Genomic DNA, 15,858 nt, shown 5'->3' with positions numbered 1-15,858 from the left:
TCTATGATAAAATGCAGGCCTGCAAAAGCCCAAATGGGGATATGATGATAGCTCTCTCTGTGGTTTTTCTTTTCCTGCTCACAAGTTTTCAAACAGTGAGTTCTATTCCAGCAGTTAGCTTTTTCTAGAACGTCAGTTCCATTCCTGTTTTTCTTTTCATCCTGAGTAAGTGGGCAAAGTTTCAATGAAAAAATTGGTTGTCTGCAGTCCTTTGTAGGCCAGCACAAGTCTGTGTGTGGCCATGCTGTAAATGGATTTGGGTTGGCTGGACATTTCCTGCGTGGCAGCAGGACCTGGTAAGGTGCAGTCTGGCAACACTGCCCTGTTGCTGTGGTGTCCTGGCAGCCAGATGGGTTGGGAACAAATGTGCAAGTCCCATCGAATCTGCACCAAGGGCAGCTGTAAATCAAAGAGCCAGAGCTGATCCAAGGCTTCGCTAGCACGAAAGCTATTGATCATCTCAGCAGGCAAGACCAGTTGTGACTGATGTGTTTGGCTGAAATATTTCTTCTTGTTCTATGTACCATCCTCATTATGAACACTCTCCTCTGAAATATCCCTAATTTCTGTTACTGCCAAGGTAAAGTCTCTGACAGTTTCAGTGCTCTCTTTAAATAATTCCTAGTAGATGGCACCATGATGAAATGACAGCTTTAGTGACTTGTTTCTCCAAGTCACCTTTCCCCTGCCTGCTGCATTTTGTGACCTCAGTAGAGGAGGCAGCTGTGTTTAATAGGGTCACAGTTAACCCTGTCTGCAGGGAAAAGACGAGCTGCTTTTCTTGGTTTCCAATTCCTGTGCCTTTCCCTATTGGCTGAGGCTGTCTGGGGCTGTTCTGAACTGCCAAGCACGCCTGCCCCCACATATTCTCTGTGCTTGCCCTTGCTCCTGCCCTGCAGCCATCCCTCCAGGAGAGGGTCTCCCCAGCCCTCTAACTCTCTCACCTACTGGTGACTGGGTTATGCTCTACTGGCACCACCAGTAGTTCAGCTAGTTTTCTCTGATGGCAGCTGGCTCAACTGTCTCTGCCCATCCCTGCAGCTGTTCCCCACCCTGTGATTTCTCCTTTGTTATGCCTGGGGCAGAGATTGCTTAAATTGGTTTTGAGGCCAAACAATTAATCAGAGCCTCTGGAAAAGCTCTCTTGCAAATTCCCTGCATCCCTTCCCACCTTCTTGTCTTGCTGTCCTTTCAATAGGCAGGAGCTCTGACTGCCTGCAAGTGCAGCAGCACTGGCAGCTGGACTCTATTCCTGTTATGCATCGTGGCCCTTGACTCCAGCACCCTGCTCCATCCTTCACTCTCCCTCTCAGCCCAGCCCCATTGCAACTTTGACTCTGTTTTTCCATTGACCTAGGCCCATCCCAGCAACCCTGCATGCCAAAGACCTAAAAGCAAACGAGACCAGCTGTGGGATGGTCTGAACTCACTCTCCTCCTTTTGCACACTCAGGCTGCCTCCCCTATGCCAGGTGCTGCAGCCATGAGCTCTTTGCTGCCAGATTAGAGTCACTTAGGCTCCCCAGCCCTTTTTGTGGTGTGTGTTGTGTCAGCCCAGTGCCTCAGCTACCCTTACCCTGCAAGAATGTGCTGGGAAGCACTGCCACAGCCAACATAAGGGAGACCCCTGCTCCTAACTGCCTGCTATGTTTTTCTATTGCCACTATTATCTGTATTCCCCTTACCAAGCCAAAGCTGTATTACAATCCTGCTGAAATAAATCTTTCATAGAATTATAGAATAGTTTGGGTTGGAAAAGACCTTGAGAGGTCATCTAGTACAACCCCATTGCAATGAGCAAGGGATCTTCATCTAGATCAGGTTGCTCAGAGTCCCATCCAACATGACCCTGAATCTTTCTAGTGATGGGGCATCTACCATCTCTCTGAGCAACCTGTTCAAGTGTTTCACCATCATTGTAAAAAATGTCATCCTTATATCTCTCCTAGTCTGAATCTGCCCTCCTTTAGTTTAAAACCATTACCCTTGTCCTACTGTAACAGGCCCTGCTAAAAAGTTCATCACCATCTTTCTCATAAGCTCCTTTTAAGTACTAAAAGGCTGCAAAAAAGTCTCCTTGGAGCCTTCCTTCTCCAGGCTGAACAGTCTTAATTCTTTCAGCCTGTCTTCACAGGAAAACCCTTCCATTCCTCTGATCATTTTTGTGGCCCTCCCCTAGACCCACTCCAACAGGTCCACACCTTTGCTGCTCTGGAGACTTCAGAGCTGGATCTAGCACTGCAGGTGGGCTCTGAGCAGAGCAGAGGGGCAGAATCCCCTCCCTGGCCCTGCTGCCCACTCTGCTTTGGATGCAGTCCAGGACACCACGGGCTTCTAGGCTGTGGGAGCACACTGACAGCTTGTGTCCAGTCTCTCACCCAGCAGCACCACCAAGTCCTCTGCAGGCCTGCTCTCAATCCCTTCATCCTATGGATACTAGAGTTGCCCTGACCCAGGCTGGCTTTGTTGAACTTTGTGAGGTTCCTATGGGCCCACTTCTTGAGCTTGTCCAGGTCCCTCAGGTGTGTCATTTGAAAACTTGTTTTAGGGTATACTTAATCCCATTGTGTATTTTGGATATCACTGATGGAGATATTACAAAATATTCTGAGTTCGAAGAAACCCACAAGGACCATGAAGTTCAACTCTTAAGTGAACGGCCCATATTCAAACAGACCACCTTGGTGTTTGTAGCACTATGCTCTAACCTACTGAGATAATCTCAGTGGCTCAAATTAAAGGTCATATGGTTTCAAACCACCTGCCATGGCAGAGGAAAGGGGATTTTAAACAGTCTGGTCCTGATATGGAGGTGGTCCCTGAGGGACACTACTTGTTACCAATTTCTATTGGGACATTCAACCACTGACCACTCCTTTTTGAATATGACCATCCCAACCTATTCCTCATCTACTGAACAGCATACCCATTAAATCCACTTCTCCATTTCAGAGAGAAGGATGTTGTGAGTGGACTGTGCCAAAGGCCTTACAGAAATGCAGGTAAATGACACGTGTAGCTCTTCCCTAGTCACCCCATCACAGAAGGCCTCTGGGTCTGTCATGCAGGACTTGCCCTTGGTGAAGCTGTGCTGGCTGTTTCAAATCACCTCCCTGTCCTCCATGTGCCTTAGCACAGCTGTGTTCTCAGAGAGCATGGCCTCTGAAGCCAGAGGGATTGTCAGGATGAGATCCTACCCCGCACTGGGCACTGCTGTCCCCACAGGTGGGCCCATGGGCAGAGACCATCTCCACCACAGCAAACTTCTTCACAGGGACATTGCATGGGCTGCAGTGAGAGCGTGACTGGTGTGGCAGCCTTTCCCCTGCCAGAGGCAGTGTCTATGCCCCTTTCCCTGAAGAGCCCTGCATTGTCAGGCTTGTACTTCTCAGCTTAGGCATGTAAAGGTGAATGGCCTCCCCTTCAACTTCCACAGAAGCTGAAAATCAGCTTCACAAAAAAAGATGGGGGTGGGGTGCAAATAACATTTCTGCAGGTTCTCACCTGCTCACCCCTGCAGCCCTGACACTGTTCTGGAGTATGACTGCTTCTCCAGCACGCACGCAGAGCCAGGTGGCTCGTGCGAACTTCTCCAGAAAGCAGCACCCAACACTGTGATTGGCACACAAAGCAATGGACAGGTGGGTCCGTGGGAGGAAAAGGCAGGGAGAGGTTCTTGCAGAGCCCTGACTGAGCCATCAAGTCCCAGCAAGGGCCCCAGTCAGCACCCTGTCTTATCCCTGGCAAGAGGCATATGGACAGGAGTGCCACTCCCTGCACCTTGTCACCATGGCCATCTCCTGCCTGAGCTGCTAGGACACCCATCAATGTCAGAATTTGCATTTCAGCCTCCCCACACCCACCAGCGCTCTGAACATCAGCTTGGCCCTTTCTGAAAGCTTGCAGATATTTCAGATCCAAAGCTCCTCACTGTCACTCAGCAAATCCCTGTTGATTCCAAGCAGGCTTGGGCCGGGCCCTTAGGAAGGGCGTAACTCCTTAAAAACACTGCAATACCACCCAGACGCTTTCTGCACTCCCCTTTTGCAACACCAGTCCCATTTCACACAGCAGCTATTACCTGCTGGCGGCAGATCTCCACGTTGGATTCGTAATTCCTGCCGGCAGTGATGGTGCCCTGGTGCTGGGCAGGCTGCAGAGCCTACACTGATGTGTGGTCATGCTCCCACAGCCACTTCAGCCACTTCCAGTTTCTGCTGGTGGCTGCAGAAAAGACTTCATTACTTAGAGGAGGAGGGGGAGAGCTCCCTAGAATGTTCTGGCTTAACAAATCCAAGAGTCTTTTTTTCTCCTGCTGTGTTGGATGTTGGGTAGCCATTTATTTGTGTATGAGCCCCTGAATCAGAGAAGTTTGGGACAGCAAGATCAGTAAAGCAGGAAGGTTTTACACCCTGCTGGCTCCCAACCCAACAGAACACTTAGTCCATGGCAGTCAGGCTATTTGACTTCCTTCAGACCCCGAGGCAAAGCTGGTTCTGCTCCTAACAATCCAGAGCAGCATGCTGCAGCCTTTCTGTATTAGCAAAACCACAGTGCAGTCCTGGCTAATCTAACTTCTCCCAATATTTTACACCACCATCTCATTGTTATAATTTACATGATGCACCTCTCAGGCCAGTGACCCATCTCAGTGATGCCTTTGGGACATCTGGGAAATTTATTAAACAATATCTGGCAAGTATTAAACAACGATGACACCATATAAATCATGACAATGGCCTCGAGAAAGAGTCCTTTGATGCCACCTAGGACATGTGAAAACCCTGGAAAGAAAAGCAACTGGTGAACCCCGTGGTCCAGGTAAAATTCCCAGTATGTCCCTGGGGCTAAAGTTCACAACAGTGAACCTGGAATGGCTTTTGCAGCTTTTAGCCAGATGTGAGTGACACAGGAGGGAGAATTTAATCCTGTTATTAGGAATGATGGCTTGGGTTTAATTAAAATATTGCCCAGGTAGGCACAGAGTGTATGTTCAGTTGAGGGTAATAAACATTTGAAAGCATCCAAGAGAGGCTGTCAGAAAAAATTGCCACACTCAGCTATTTACTCAGCTTTTGGTTGGTTATCTGGTAAAAATTTAACTAGTTCACCAGTCCCTGCAAAGTTTCCCAGAGCAGATAAGGCTTGTGCAGAGAGCAAGAACATTCATGTCTCCCACACCACAGCTGTCCAAATGGGGCTGAACCCGGCTCTGATCCCACAGTTCCAAAGGGAGGAACAATGAAAATAATAGTTCGTATTGACACAGAATAAGTATAGCAAAAAGTAGGATTCCCAGCAAATGTTTTAAAACCTCAGTTAAGGACTCAAGTTTTGTTTTGGCATCCCTTATAATTACTTATGTTTAAAGGGATATTTTCAGCAGAAGAGACTGACAGAAGATAAAATCATTAGGTGCTGAAAGAGAAGTTTGGATCAGAAAAGAACTAAGGTACATTGAGGAAAGATCTTTTTCCCAGTAGCACTATGATAGGTGAAAAATAAAATTAATTTCAAGGAAAGATTTTAACTCCTCATCCAACTCCCTGGTTTCCAGTGGCTTGAACACCTTCAGGAACAAGAACTGTCTAGATAATTATATCACCCAGTTGTGCTGGTGGGTGGGAGGCAGGTTCAGCTGTCCTTGGGGGTCAGAAACCTAAAGGGGGCTCTCAAAGACACACGTGATTTCTGGCACAGAGCTGGAAAATGTGTCCACACCCAGCAGAGGTGAGAAGTGATGACCAGAAACGCCTTCCTTTATCTTGGTAATTGTAAGGAAAAAGAGCAGCATCAATGAAGTAACTTCACTTGTTCACAGATGCATGAAACTGATAACGTGGAACTTCATTTACGATGCATTATTTCACAGGAATTAGAGCTGAAAGGGGAATGCTGCATAACTCAGTTTTACCTCCTCACAGCCAAGAGGGATAACCTTGATTCCGAGCTTATTTTTGTGTTTATCCACTGCTTATTGTAAAGATTAAAGTCGTGCTGGAGCTTCCTCTGCAGGGAGAGCCTGACTTGCCAAACTGCCACCCACGCTTTGTCCCTCTGGCATTTCTCCTGTTCTTCCCAGCACCGAAGTGGGGTTTATATGGAAGTTATATGGGGTTACACGGAGAAACCCCTTGTCCATCCCTCTGGTCCCTCCAGCGACAGCAGAGGGAGGATGAACAACATCCACAGGGGATAGTGGAAGCCATCCAGTGAATTTAAGTGCCTGGAGGGCTGGGTGGTAGCTGGATAGGGGTTTCCTTTATTACAGCTCTGAACTGAGTAGGTGTCTGACATCTGTTTAAATCCTATAAGTACCTAAATAGTCTCTTGGATCTCATCCCAAAACCTATCTAACCCCTTCATCACTGTGTAGGAAACCCTGACTGGCAGTCAAAGACATCCTACCAGCTAATCACCAACCAAAGGGAACACTTCACAGCCTCTGGAGGACCGACCTGTGCAGCTGTATGTCCTTGGCCCGAATGGTCTTGTGACATCACCTGGTTCACACACAATTCACCAGCTTAATTTACTCCTCTGCGAGCTAGCTCTCACTTTTCTTCTTCTTCTTTTTTTTTTTTTTCCTTTTTTTTTTTTCTTTTTAAACAGTTCTGGTATTTTGCAGTGTCATTCACCAAAGAGCTGGAAGGTATTATCCAATCGACCACTGAAGAATAGCCAGCTACTAAACATGATTAAAAGCCAGCAGAAAATGCATTGTTTCTTGATGGATCTGTTAGAAAGATAGGAAGAAATGTTACTTTTTTACACACTTACTAACCAATGAAAAAAGGTGAATATTAGAAATAAGATGTCACAATCTGCAAATCTGAAGCAGCATCAAATTCACCTGGATCATACTTCAGTTGTATTTGACTTGAAGAATGCTTGAAGAATAAGGGCTACCTGATCTTGCTTGAGCATTTCCTGGATCAGAAAGGCTGCTTTGATTAACTAAATTAATTTTATATTTATCTTGATAAAATCCTGGAAAATTCCCGTGGTAGATATATTTCAATTAACCTTGGTTACATAATTTTAGCTTATTTTGGTAAGCTGTCAGTGCTGCGAAACCAATTTGAATGTTGGGTAAATTCTCAGCATTACCAAGCCCAGCAATACTGACAGCAAAAGCCCAAATTTTTGTTATTTTGGGCTATAATTTAACTATAATTTTCAGAGGGTAGAAGAGACCACTGAGGACTGAAACATGTTGCTGAAGTGATTCCTTTAGACTGCAAGGTTCAAACCCACACGTCCATCTGACCTCAGGAGAAAGAGGTGACAGTACCTCCCCCACTGGCACAGCTCACAAGCTGTCCTGGGCTGTGGTATAGAAATGTAAGCCTTTCCAGAATGTGGTGGATTTCAGAAATCTGGCCAGTAACTTCTGGGCCTAATTGGGGAGTATTTAGACAACTTTCCCCATCTCTTCCTTTGCTCTCTGGAATTGCAAAGGGAGCACAAGCTGTTTTATTCCTGGAGCTGTACTGTGGCCACTCTGTCATAGCACGTGTCAAATAAGCAAAAACAAAAATAATAATTAATTTAGCTATTTTTAGAGATCATGCTGTGACTTTCACATCAGCAGGCAGTGCTATCACATTACTGGGTAGTGCTGAAAGTGTACTGAGTACCACGGAAAAGGAAAAAGAAATGCAAATACAATTAACCAGGCCAACTGGAGCTATGCGTAGCTAAAAGGGCATGAACAATCTTGTTTTTTATGCCCTTATGTTTTTTATTTCATGTCTCTGAAGTTATAGACATGCATGGAATTTTGCTGACTTACAGGCAAAATACCTGTTCCTGGGACATACAATGGTCTGTACAACAATGCAACATGTCTTGACACAAGGAAGAATGACTTCACCTGGGGCTGTGGGCTGCAGTTTGGAAATAAAGTGTTTCAACAGCAGTTGCAATCCCTGGCAGGAACTGAAAACTCTGCATGTTCTGATCTTGAATGGAATTTCCTTGTGGCTTCACATAAATGCTGTCAATCCAAATAAATTCCAGTAGATTCCATCTCTTTTGAAATAATAGAAACTACTGCAAGTGGTTTATGAGCACCCTTCCCTGATGCTCTACCCATAATGATAAAGTATCTAGCAGTAAAACACCTGGTGTGCTTTAGACCTGATTTATTTTACACTTTTTTGCACAAACTAGACATGTACAGAGTTGCTATAAGATTGTTTTAATTCTATTTTTCTGGTGTCCAGACAACATGCCCTGCACAATTCAGCCAGCCCATACCAGGCAAATGCCAGCAGAAGCACCCTGTTTCTTCCCACCACTGACCCCACTGTGAATGCCTCCTGGTCTCATTTTGGTTTGGAACCTCACAGCCTGTGGGTCAGCAAGACCTGAAATTTGCCTCTCTTCCCATCTTCTCCATTTTCGCTGAAACCCCAACATATTTGGGGAGCAATCTTTTCCTGCTTTTTTTGTAATTGCACTCGTAACTATGTACCAAGTCAGCCCAACACCAAATTCCTCTGTGCTGCCTTGACCAGGAAAGACATCCCAGTCCTTCTTCACTGGCCAGACTGAGAAGGGACTGCACACACAGGTTGGAGAGAAGAGAGTTATAACTGGGGGTCTCTTGGAGGGCTATCCTAGCACAGATAAGGGGCTCTGGTAAGGTGTGGGAACCCAGGAAATTGCTCTGGCTGCCCTGGAGGATTCAAGCCCCTGCCCAGGGGGCTCAGAGACCTTGGCACAGAGCCCAAGACCCCTGTGCCTTTGATCTTGACCCATGGAAAAAGTTACCAACCTTTATATGAAGAATTACAAGTCAAGAGAATTTAAGTAGAATGATAGTGAATTTATCACAGGGTGAAAAATAGATTTTTGGGGTTATTGGAATGGGGGCTCAGGGGACAAGATGGAGGGATCTGGGCATGTCCAGCCTTTCTTCTTCTTCTTCTTGGCCTCCATCTTTTGCTGTGATGTTGGCACTTTTAGATTGGTTTAGAGTAGAAGCTCACTGTCTAACATAGGTGATAGGTATTGGAAAGTTATGGTAAATAATGTACACATAGTTTTTAGTATGAAAAGATAACACCGCCCCGGGGGCAGGCAGAGTGCCTCTGTCTGACCTGCTGAGTGGTCCTCGGCAGGCCAAGAGAAAGAATTTTATAGATAAGAAACAATAAACAACTTTGAGACCAAGAAATGAAGAGCTCTGAGTCCTTCTTCGACCACCAGACTGGGAAAAGAGATTTTCTGACATATCTCGGGGTCACTCTGAGCAGCTAAGGCCCGAGAGTAAGGAATTCCCAGCTAACACAACTCAGCATGCCCTTCATGTGTCGGGTTTGGGCACTTCCCCTTGAGCATGCCTCAAGCAATTCCAACCTCTTTTGCAAAATGCTATCCTTTTATGTAGTCAAATAACAAAGGAACAGATTTTTCCCCCCCATGGTCAGTTTATTCTGCCACCCACCATTTACTCATAAAAATGTCAGCTCAAACAGGAACTACCCAGAAGCAGGCATGTGATGGTGCTGAGAAAGAATCTCAAATAAGGAGCGGCAACCTGGAAAAAATTTATTTATTAGCAAAAGAAATTATCTACTGACCCATTAAATTATGCCAGCAAGTCACCAAGCACCTGTTCAGCTGAAGCCCTTGACTTTGTGCCAGATTTTAAGTACTGAGAGTATCTGGAAAATAAAAGCATTGCAAAAGACAGTGGTTTTATTGGATGTCCACCTTTCCCTGCCTGAAGCAAATCCCTTTATGGTGTACTTGAATAAAACGAAGAGCAGAGGTAGAAACATTCCTAACCCAAAGGGATTTGATTTTCCTTCTTTTGGAGTGCTGGTCGAAAGGGATATTTCTTGTATTTATCTGGAGTTTTTGTAATCCTGAATGCCTATATTTCTTAGGAATAAGCTCAGTGACCTTTCTGAGGAGATGTTGTGTGGCTCTTTGCAATTTCTTGGCATAATATCTCTGTTTCTTCCATGTCTACAAGATCCCTTTCCACAGATTTCTGCAGTGGTCTCTGCTGGGAATCCTGTGGTTAGCAGCATGATGACAAGCCAGGAGGAGAGACACTGGTACCTGGAACATTATCTTCCCTGGGGCTCCACTGCCCTTTGGAGACAGAAATCAAGGACTCCTTCCTCATATGCAGCAATAATTGCTGATCCAGTCTTAAATGATCTGGTCCCTTTGGTTTGTTCCAAGTCCAGCTGATTCAGTCTATGTGTAGACTTAATAACCACCTCCTTTCCCTGGTTCTGTGTAGTTAAAATGCAGCTGCAGAGAAATCCTTGAGATATTTCAGGGAACATCCTGGCAGTTTGCAGCTTACCTTCTTTTCAGATCTGCCAGTACAAGTCTCCTCAAAGAGCTTGAAAGTCATCTTCCACCCCCTAGTCAGACCCAGGGAAAAGCCTTGCTTCTCTCTGGGACTATTCTGCACACCAGAGATTTCTTGGTACCTGACAAAAACACAGAAGTGAGACAAGTTCTCAGTTTTTCCAGCCTGTGGCAGCTGCTGCAAAAAGACTGGGGAGAGTGTCAGGGCTGAAAAGGGCAATGAAAAGGGATATTAGAAAAGTCAGAACTGGGAAGAACGCATGTAAAGTTTGGAAGGATGTCAGGGAGAGCCTAAAATAGCAGACAGATTATTTAGGCTTCTGGGGCAAGAGTTGCAGGGATTTCTTCACAGCAGCCTTTGTACCCCAAGGATACTGCCATGTTCAAAGGTCCTCTTGCACAATGCAGGGGAAGAGCCAACATCCTTACTCCTTTCCAACCTGTTACAGACAAGAGTTATGAAATGGATGAATACAAAACCACAACTTCACCCTTCTCATAACTATTCATAATAATTTATACTGTCATCAATTATTGACTCATTTAATGAAATACTGGTTCAGTCCCTAGTTGTTGTCTTCAGCTGTCATTCCAATTTATCAGTAAGGGTCATAAATTATAAGCATTGACCATTACTAAGCCCTTAAAAATCAAAAGTTCTTCTATTTATACCTAACATTTGTTTATCACTGGTAGAAAATTCAGGAAATGAACATAACAAACCAGAAACACATGGGCAAGAAAAGGGTCACACTGGCCCATGAACATTTTATTCAGCTGCAGAATAATTATTTTAGTAAAAAAGTTGTTGGGATTTTTTTGGTGGTTGTTTGTTTTTTAACATTAGCAAGACATCTAACATTTTCCCTGGCTTAACTCATGCATTTATTTTTGAGGTTTTACATACCAAATACAGTGTCTGAGACTTGTGGAGCTAGTGTGGAGTTTGTCTAGAAGAGTCCTTCTAAGCATCAATGCCATGCTGTAGTCCAGCCCCACATCCCCCAAACCCCAGAGAAGCATGATCTGCCTTCCTCTGCCAAAGGCAACTGCCCTCAGCTCACCGGCATTTCTGTGTACTTTGCTCTTGGGTTTTGTGTCTGGTTGTTTCAGGTCAGCAGAATCATTCCAGCAAGCTGACCTCTCCCCACTCTGCTGGTAACATTTCCCTCTTAGGTACAAGGTGGTGGATAACCTGGATGTATATCCTTTTTTGTTACACACTTAGTGGCCCTTGGCCAAACAAGTCTTCCTGGAACCTACTTCAGCTTCCTTTATTATTTCCTTCAGAAAGCAAAGCCTCACAGTCTTGCATAATTTCTGTTAACTTTACAGCTCCAAATTGTTGCCCATTGACCAAACAGTCAAGCTTGAGCATGCAGCTGCCTGCTTGGTTCCTGTTAGGACAGAAGCTCTCCTAATGTTGTCTCTGCCCAGGGGCACCCAGCGCCAGCTTTGCACACAGCTTTGTGTGCTTCAGTGCCCAAGAGCTCTTCAGGTGCTGCAGATTTTGCCCCATCAGCATAACAATCTTACCCTGTCACCCTGTGTTCTTTTTTAATCTCCTGTACTGAATATAGGTGGCTGCTGAAAGTCAGCAGATTTTGAGCATTCTCCAAATTATATGCATAACACCCTTGCCAGTACTAAATTTTTTTCAGCCCTCAGTGGAGCCCTTATTCTTGGATATCCACAAACGAGGAAAGAGCCACTTGGCTATGCCATGTGAAGGAGCCATCTGATGGGATGTGTGGCAGGTATTTCACAAGTCGCTGAACTGCCAGGAAAAAAGTTTTAGAGTGGGGAATGAAGAAAACCTAGGGAATGAAAAACAGAGAGCAGGCATTTGAGAATTTGATTTGTCCATACGTCCTGGAGCACAGCCTGGATACATCCCAGACAGCTTCACAAGCATGTTCTCATCTCCAGGAAATAGCACTGGGCATGGGGATAGCGCCCAAAGGGCCCTGGGATTGTCACTGACTGAGAGCACCACACAGACACATGGGCACAGGGCACAGCTACAGCCCAGCATGGATCTGTTGGAGGAACATGTTGGTGCAGGGCTTGACAGAGTTTCTCCCTGGAAAGCTGTTTTTAATAGTCACTGCTTTCCTTAATTTTGTTTTGTTAACAGCATGAGATTTCAACTGTATCCCTTTAGTTCCTCACGACTCTTCCTTCTCAGCTCCTTTCAACTCCCAGTGCAACTCCTTTATCTCCAAATAGTTTAGCAAGAGGAAATGTTTCCCATTATATATTTGCGTGCAAGAGATGACTTGGTTAATATGATGCATACATAGGTGCAACCACTGAATCATCCTATTCTTGTTTTTAATCTGATTCAGGACAGGAATTTCAGACCTTGGCAAATTGCTGGATCAGTCACGTAGTCAACGATTTGAATATTGACAAAAAACCCAAGAGAATGTACTTTATTCCGATTAAATTAAAGCAATGCAAAAGATGTGAATCCAGCCCAATTTCCATGGAGGAATCATACATCGTTCTCACATACTGCCTGCTTCCCCACCATCCCCTTTGAGTTCCTGTCACTGAGTCCAACGATTCACACCAGAAATCATCACACTTCCCACCCACATCTTGCCCTTCTCTTTGTGGGGTGTGCAGAATCAGATCTTTTCCCGTTGTTGGCATCCAGTCTCTCCTCAGTCTTCACTGGCACTACCCTTTGTATTTAGCAGCTTTTATGGCTGTCCATAGAAGCTCCATCATCCCAGCTTTTAGCAATTTCTCTCCCCAGCCTTGAGTATTTGCCACTGGTATCTCTCACTGTCTTCTTCCCACCCTTATCTGTGAATAAATGAATGGGGGTTTCTTCTATTCTCCATGTTCTCCAAGAGATGGAGAAGGACAGAACCTCCTCAGATAAGCATCAAAGATTAAAGTGTTCCCGGCAAGCCTGAGAAGTCTGCCTGAACTTCAATAGTGCATTTACAGACATGGAATATGCATGGCAAAGGGTGGGAATTGGTCAAATGTAAGGCCTGCCCCTAGCTCTGGCTGTGCCCTACACCCTTTTCTTTGGGGGAAGATTAATTTGGAGAGACAGTGGAAAGCACCTCCCCAAATGCAAAGAAAATCACAAAGCTTCTTTATAGACCCTGCTCTGCTCATTCCTGGCCTTACAGTGCATCTTTGTGACCGTCTCTGTGAAAAGGTATCACTCACATGAAACTCCCCACCCTATCACAAACTATTTTTTTTTATTTTTTGCAACAGGTAGGAAATAGGGGTCCTACCCACCGACTCTGTCTCATCTGTGAGGGGGTTTGAGCCTTTGTGCACAAGCAGCGGTGTCCAGAGCCTGTGATGCTGAGGGCACTGGAGACCCTGAGCGCTGCAAGGTGAGCTGGGCCAGCCTGGTGCCCCCCTGAGGGGACAGGCGGTGGCCCTGTGAGGGCGTCTCTGGAGCTGCAGGGCTTGGACAAAAGACCTGAGAAGCTGAGGGAAGCTTACTTATCTATTCTAATTAGGGAGGTATAGAGCTACTACAAAGAAAATTCGGGTTGCCACAGGGGGTTGAAACAAAGGATCGGGCAGCTATTGACACTTTAAAATGTGTCACTTAAGTGTTGTGTTAAAGTGTCTTTTTTACAGCTGGACTAAATGATGAAACCTGTTCAACTTCCTTGTTAACCTGCCCAGCTAAGAGAAAAGGCAGAACCCACGCTGCTTTATGAAATAAATTTGGAAGATGATTTTGAGGAACTTCTGGAAGACAACTCTTGCTCGGAGAAGCAAACCAGATGCTGTGTCCCTCTCCAGAAGTCTCCTGAATTATTTGAACTAGGCAGCAAACATAAAAGAAGGTTGATGTCTTTTGTGCTGCCTTCTCAAGCTTTGTGTGGCAGAGAAGCCTTTGGAGTCTGTGATGATCATAGGGTTGATGGCATGGCCAGAGAACTGAGAGTCACCTGCGGCAACACTGACACAAACCAGCATCTGTGCAGCCCCTACATCGAGTTGAGTTCTCAAAGCACGCTGAGTGCTGTTTTCACACACAGAGCAGCCTCTCAATCCCTGATCCTCCTCCTAGAGCATAAACCACAGCAGTATTTTTATCACATTTTACTGTTAAAAAAGCTGAAAGATGATAAAGTGACAAAGTATTTACGTCAAACAATGAAAGTTTGTTCTTTGTAAATAAAATGTTCCCTGAAAATGACACATGAGCCCATTACTTCTGTGTGGGGAGAGAGGAGGCAGAGTTGTACCCAACATGGTGGCTCTGTTCGCTTTAAGAATTTAATGTTATGTAATAGACATGGGAGCTATGGCTTTATGGATTTGAGCTCCTACAACCGTGTAGTTGTATTAGGCAGACCTTGCCAACAGCACTTCAGGCACTTTTCTATAAAATAAAAGGCTTATTTTTTAAAAGGCTGGGAGGGCAATTAAAGTGCATGTAATAAAAATGACTGGGTATGTATTTCAGACACTAATATACATGTAAAGATACTGAAGGATACAAAATTATTTGCTCAAGGGCTAAGCAAGTACGGTATTTTTGGTCATATAATGACTAAAATGAGTGTTTGAACAGCAGAGCAAACTGGTTACACATGCTTAGTTGAACTGGGAAGGTGCTTTTATTGCTGATGATAGTGCAAAAATGCCAGGTTTGACATGTTTAATCCAGCCTCAAAGAAATGAAAACTACTTCCAAAGTGTGGTCTGAGTCTCTAGCTGCATTTCCAGTTGATAAAATGACAGTTGTGCATGACAAGTAGTGAGTAAGCTGCTAAGTGTTGAAAGAGCCCCATTTGAAGCAAACGGGATGAATAAGGACGTTGCTACACTTATGAATCAGCAAAAATCAAAATCTTTGTGAATTGTAAAAGTGGGGCTTTGTGGTAGTCAAAACTAAACCTGACCATGAGGAGCAGCAGATCTTATCCAGTGTAACAGGATAATAAAATTTCAAGTGAACCTGGGCATCTGCTGATGCAAACTAATACACAGTGTGAAAACTAGTTCAAAATACACCTATTCAAGTGTATGGGTGCATGTGTACCCCAGGAGGTACTGTTCTAATTTCTAACAATGCTTGGGAAAGAATCTATGAAAAAATCAACTTATTGCTATAACGTGTCTGAAAAATGAAAACGAGTAAACGGGGATTACCAGAAAATGATGGCGAATGCCACAGGAAGCATTGCTCTGTGAATTTATAAACTGTGCAGGTACTTGGACTGCTCTTGCAAAAACGACACACATCACAAGTTGTGATGAGAATCATAAGGTTATATAACAGCTCCTGCATGGAGCTTCAACAAATGAGGCCTTTCAGCACAGAATAAAAAGGATGGAGAGGGGATATGACAGAAGTTTATGCTCTCAGAAGTTTATACTCTTAAAGGAGATGATCAGGAAAAGATAATTAGCTATTACTCCCAATGATGAGGACTTGGGAATGTCCTGTGAAATTATATAAGAGCAAGTTTTTAGGAAATGAAAGCTTTTTCTCTTTCACCACACATAATTAAGCTACTGAGTT

The sequence above is a fragment of the Molothrus aeneus genome, chromosome 2 (assembly GCF_037042795.1).
Source record: "Molothrus aeneus isolate 106 chromosome 2, BPBGC_Maene_1.0, whole genome shotgun sequence".
NCBI lineage: Eukaryota > Metazoa > Chordata > Aves > Passeriformes > Icteridae > Molothrus > Molothrus aeneus.
Note: the sequence above shows the minus strand (reverse complement) of the source record.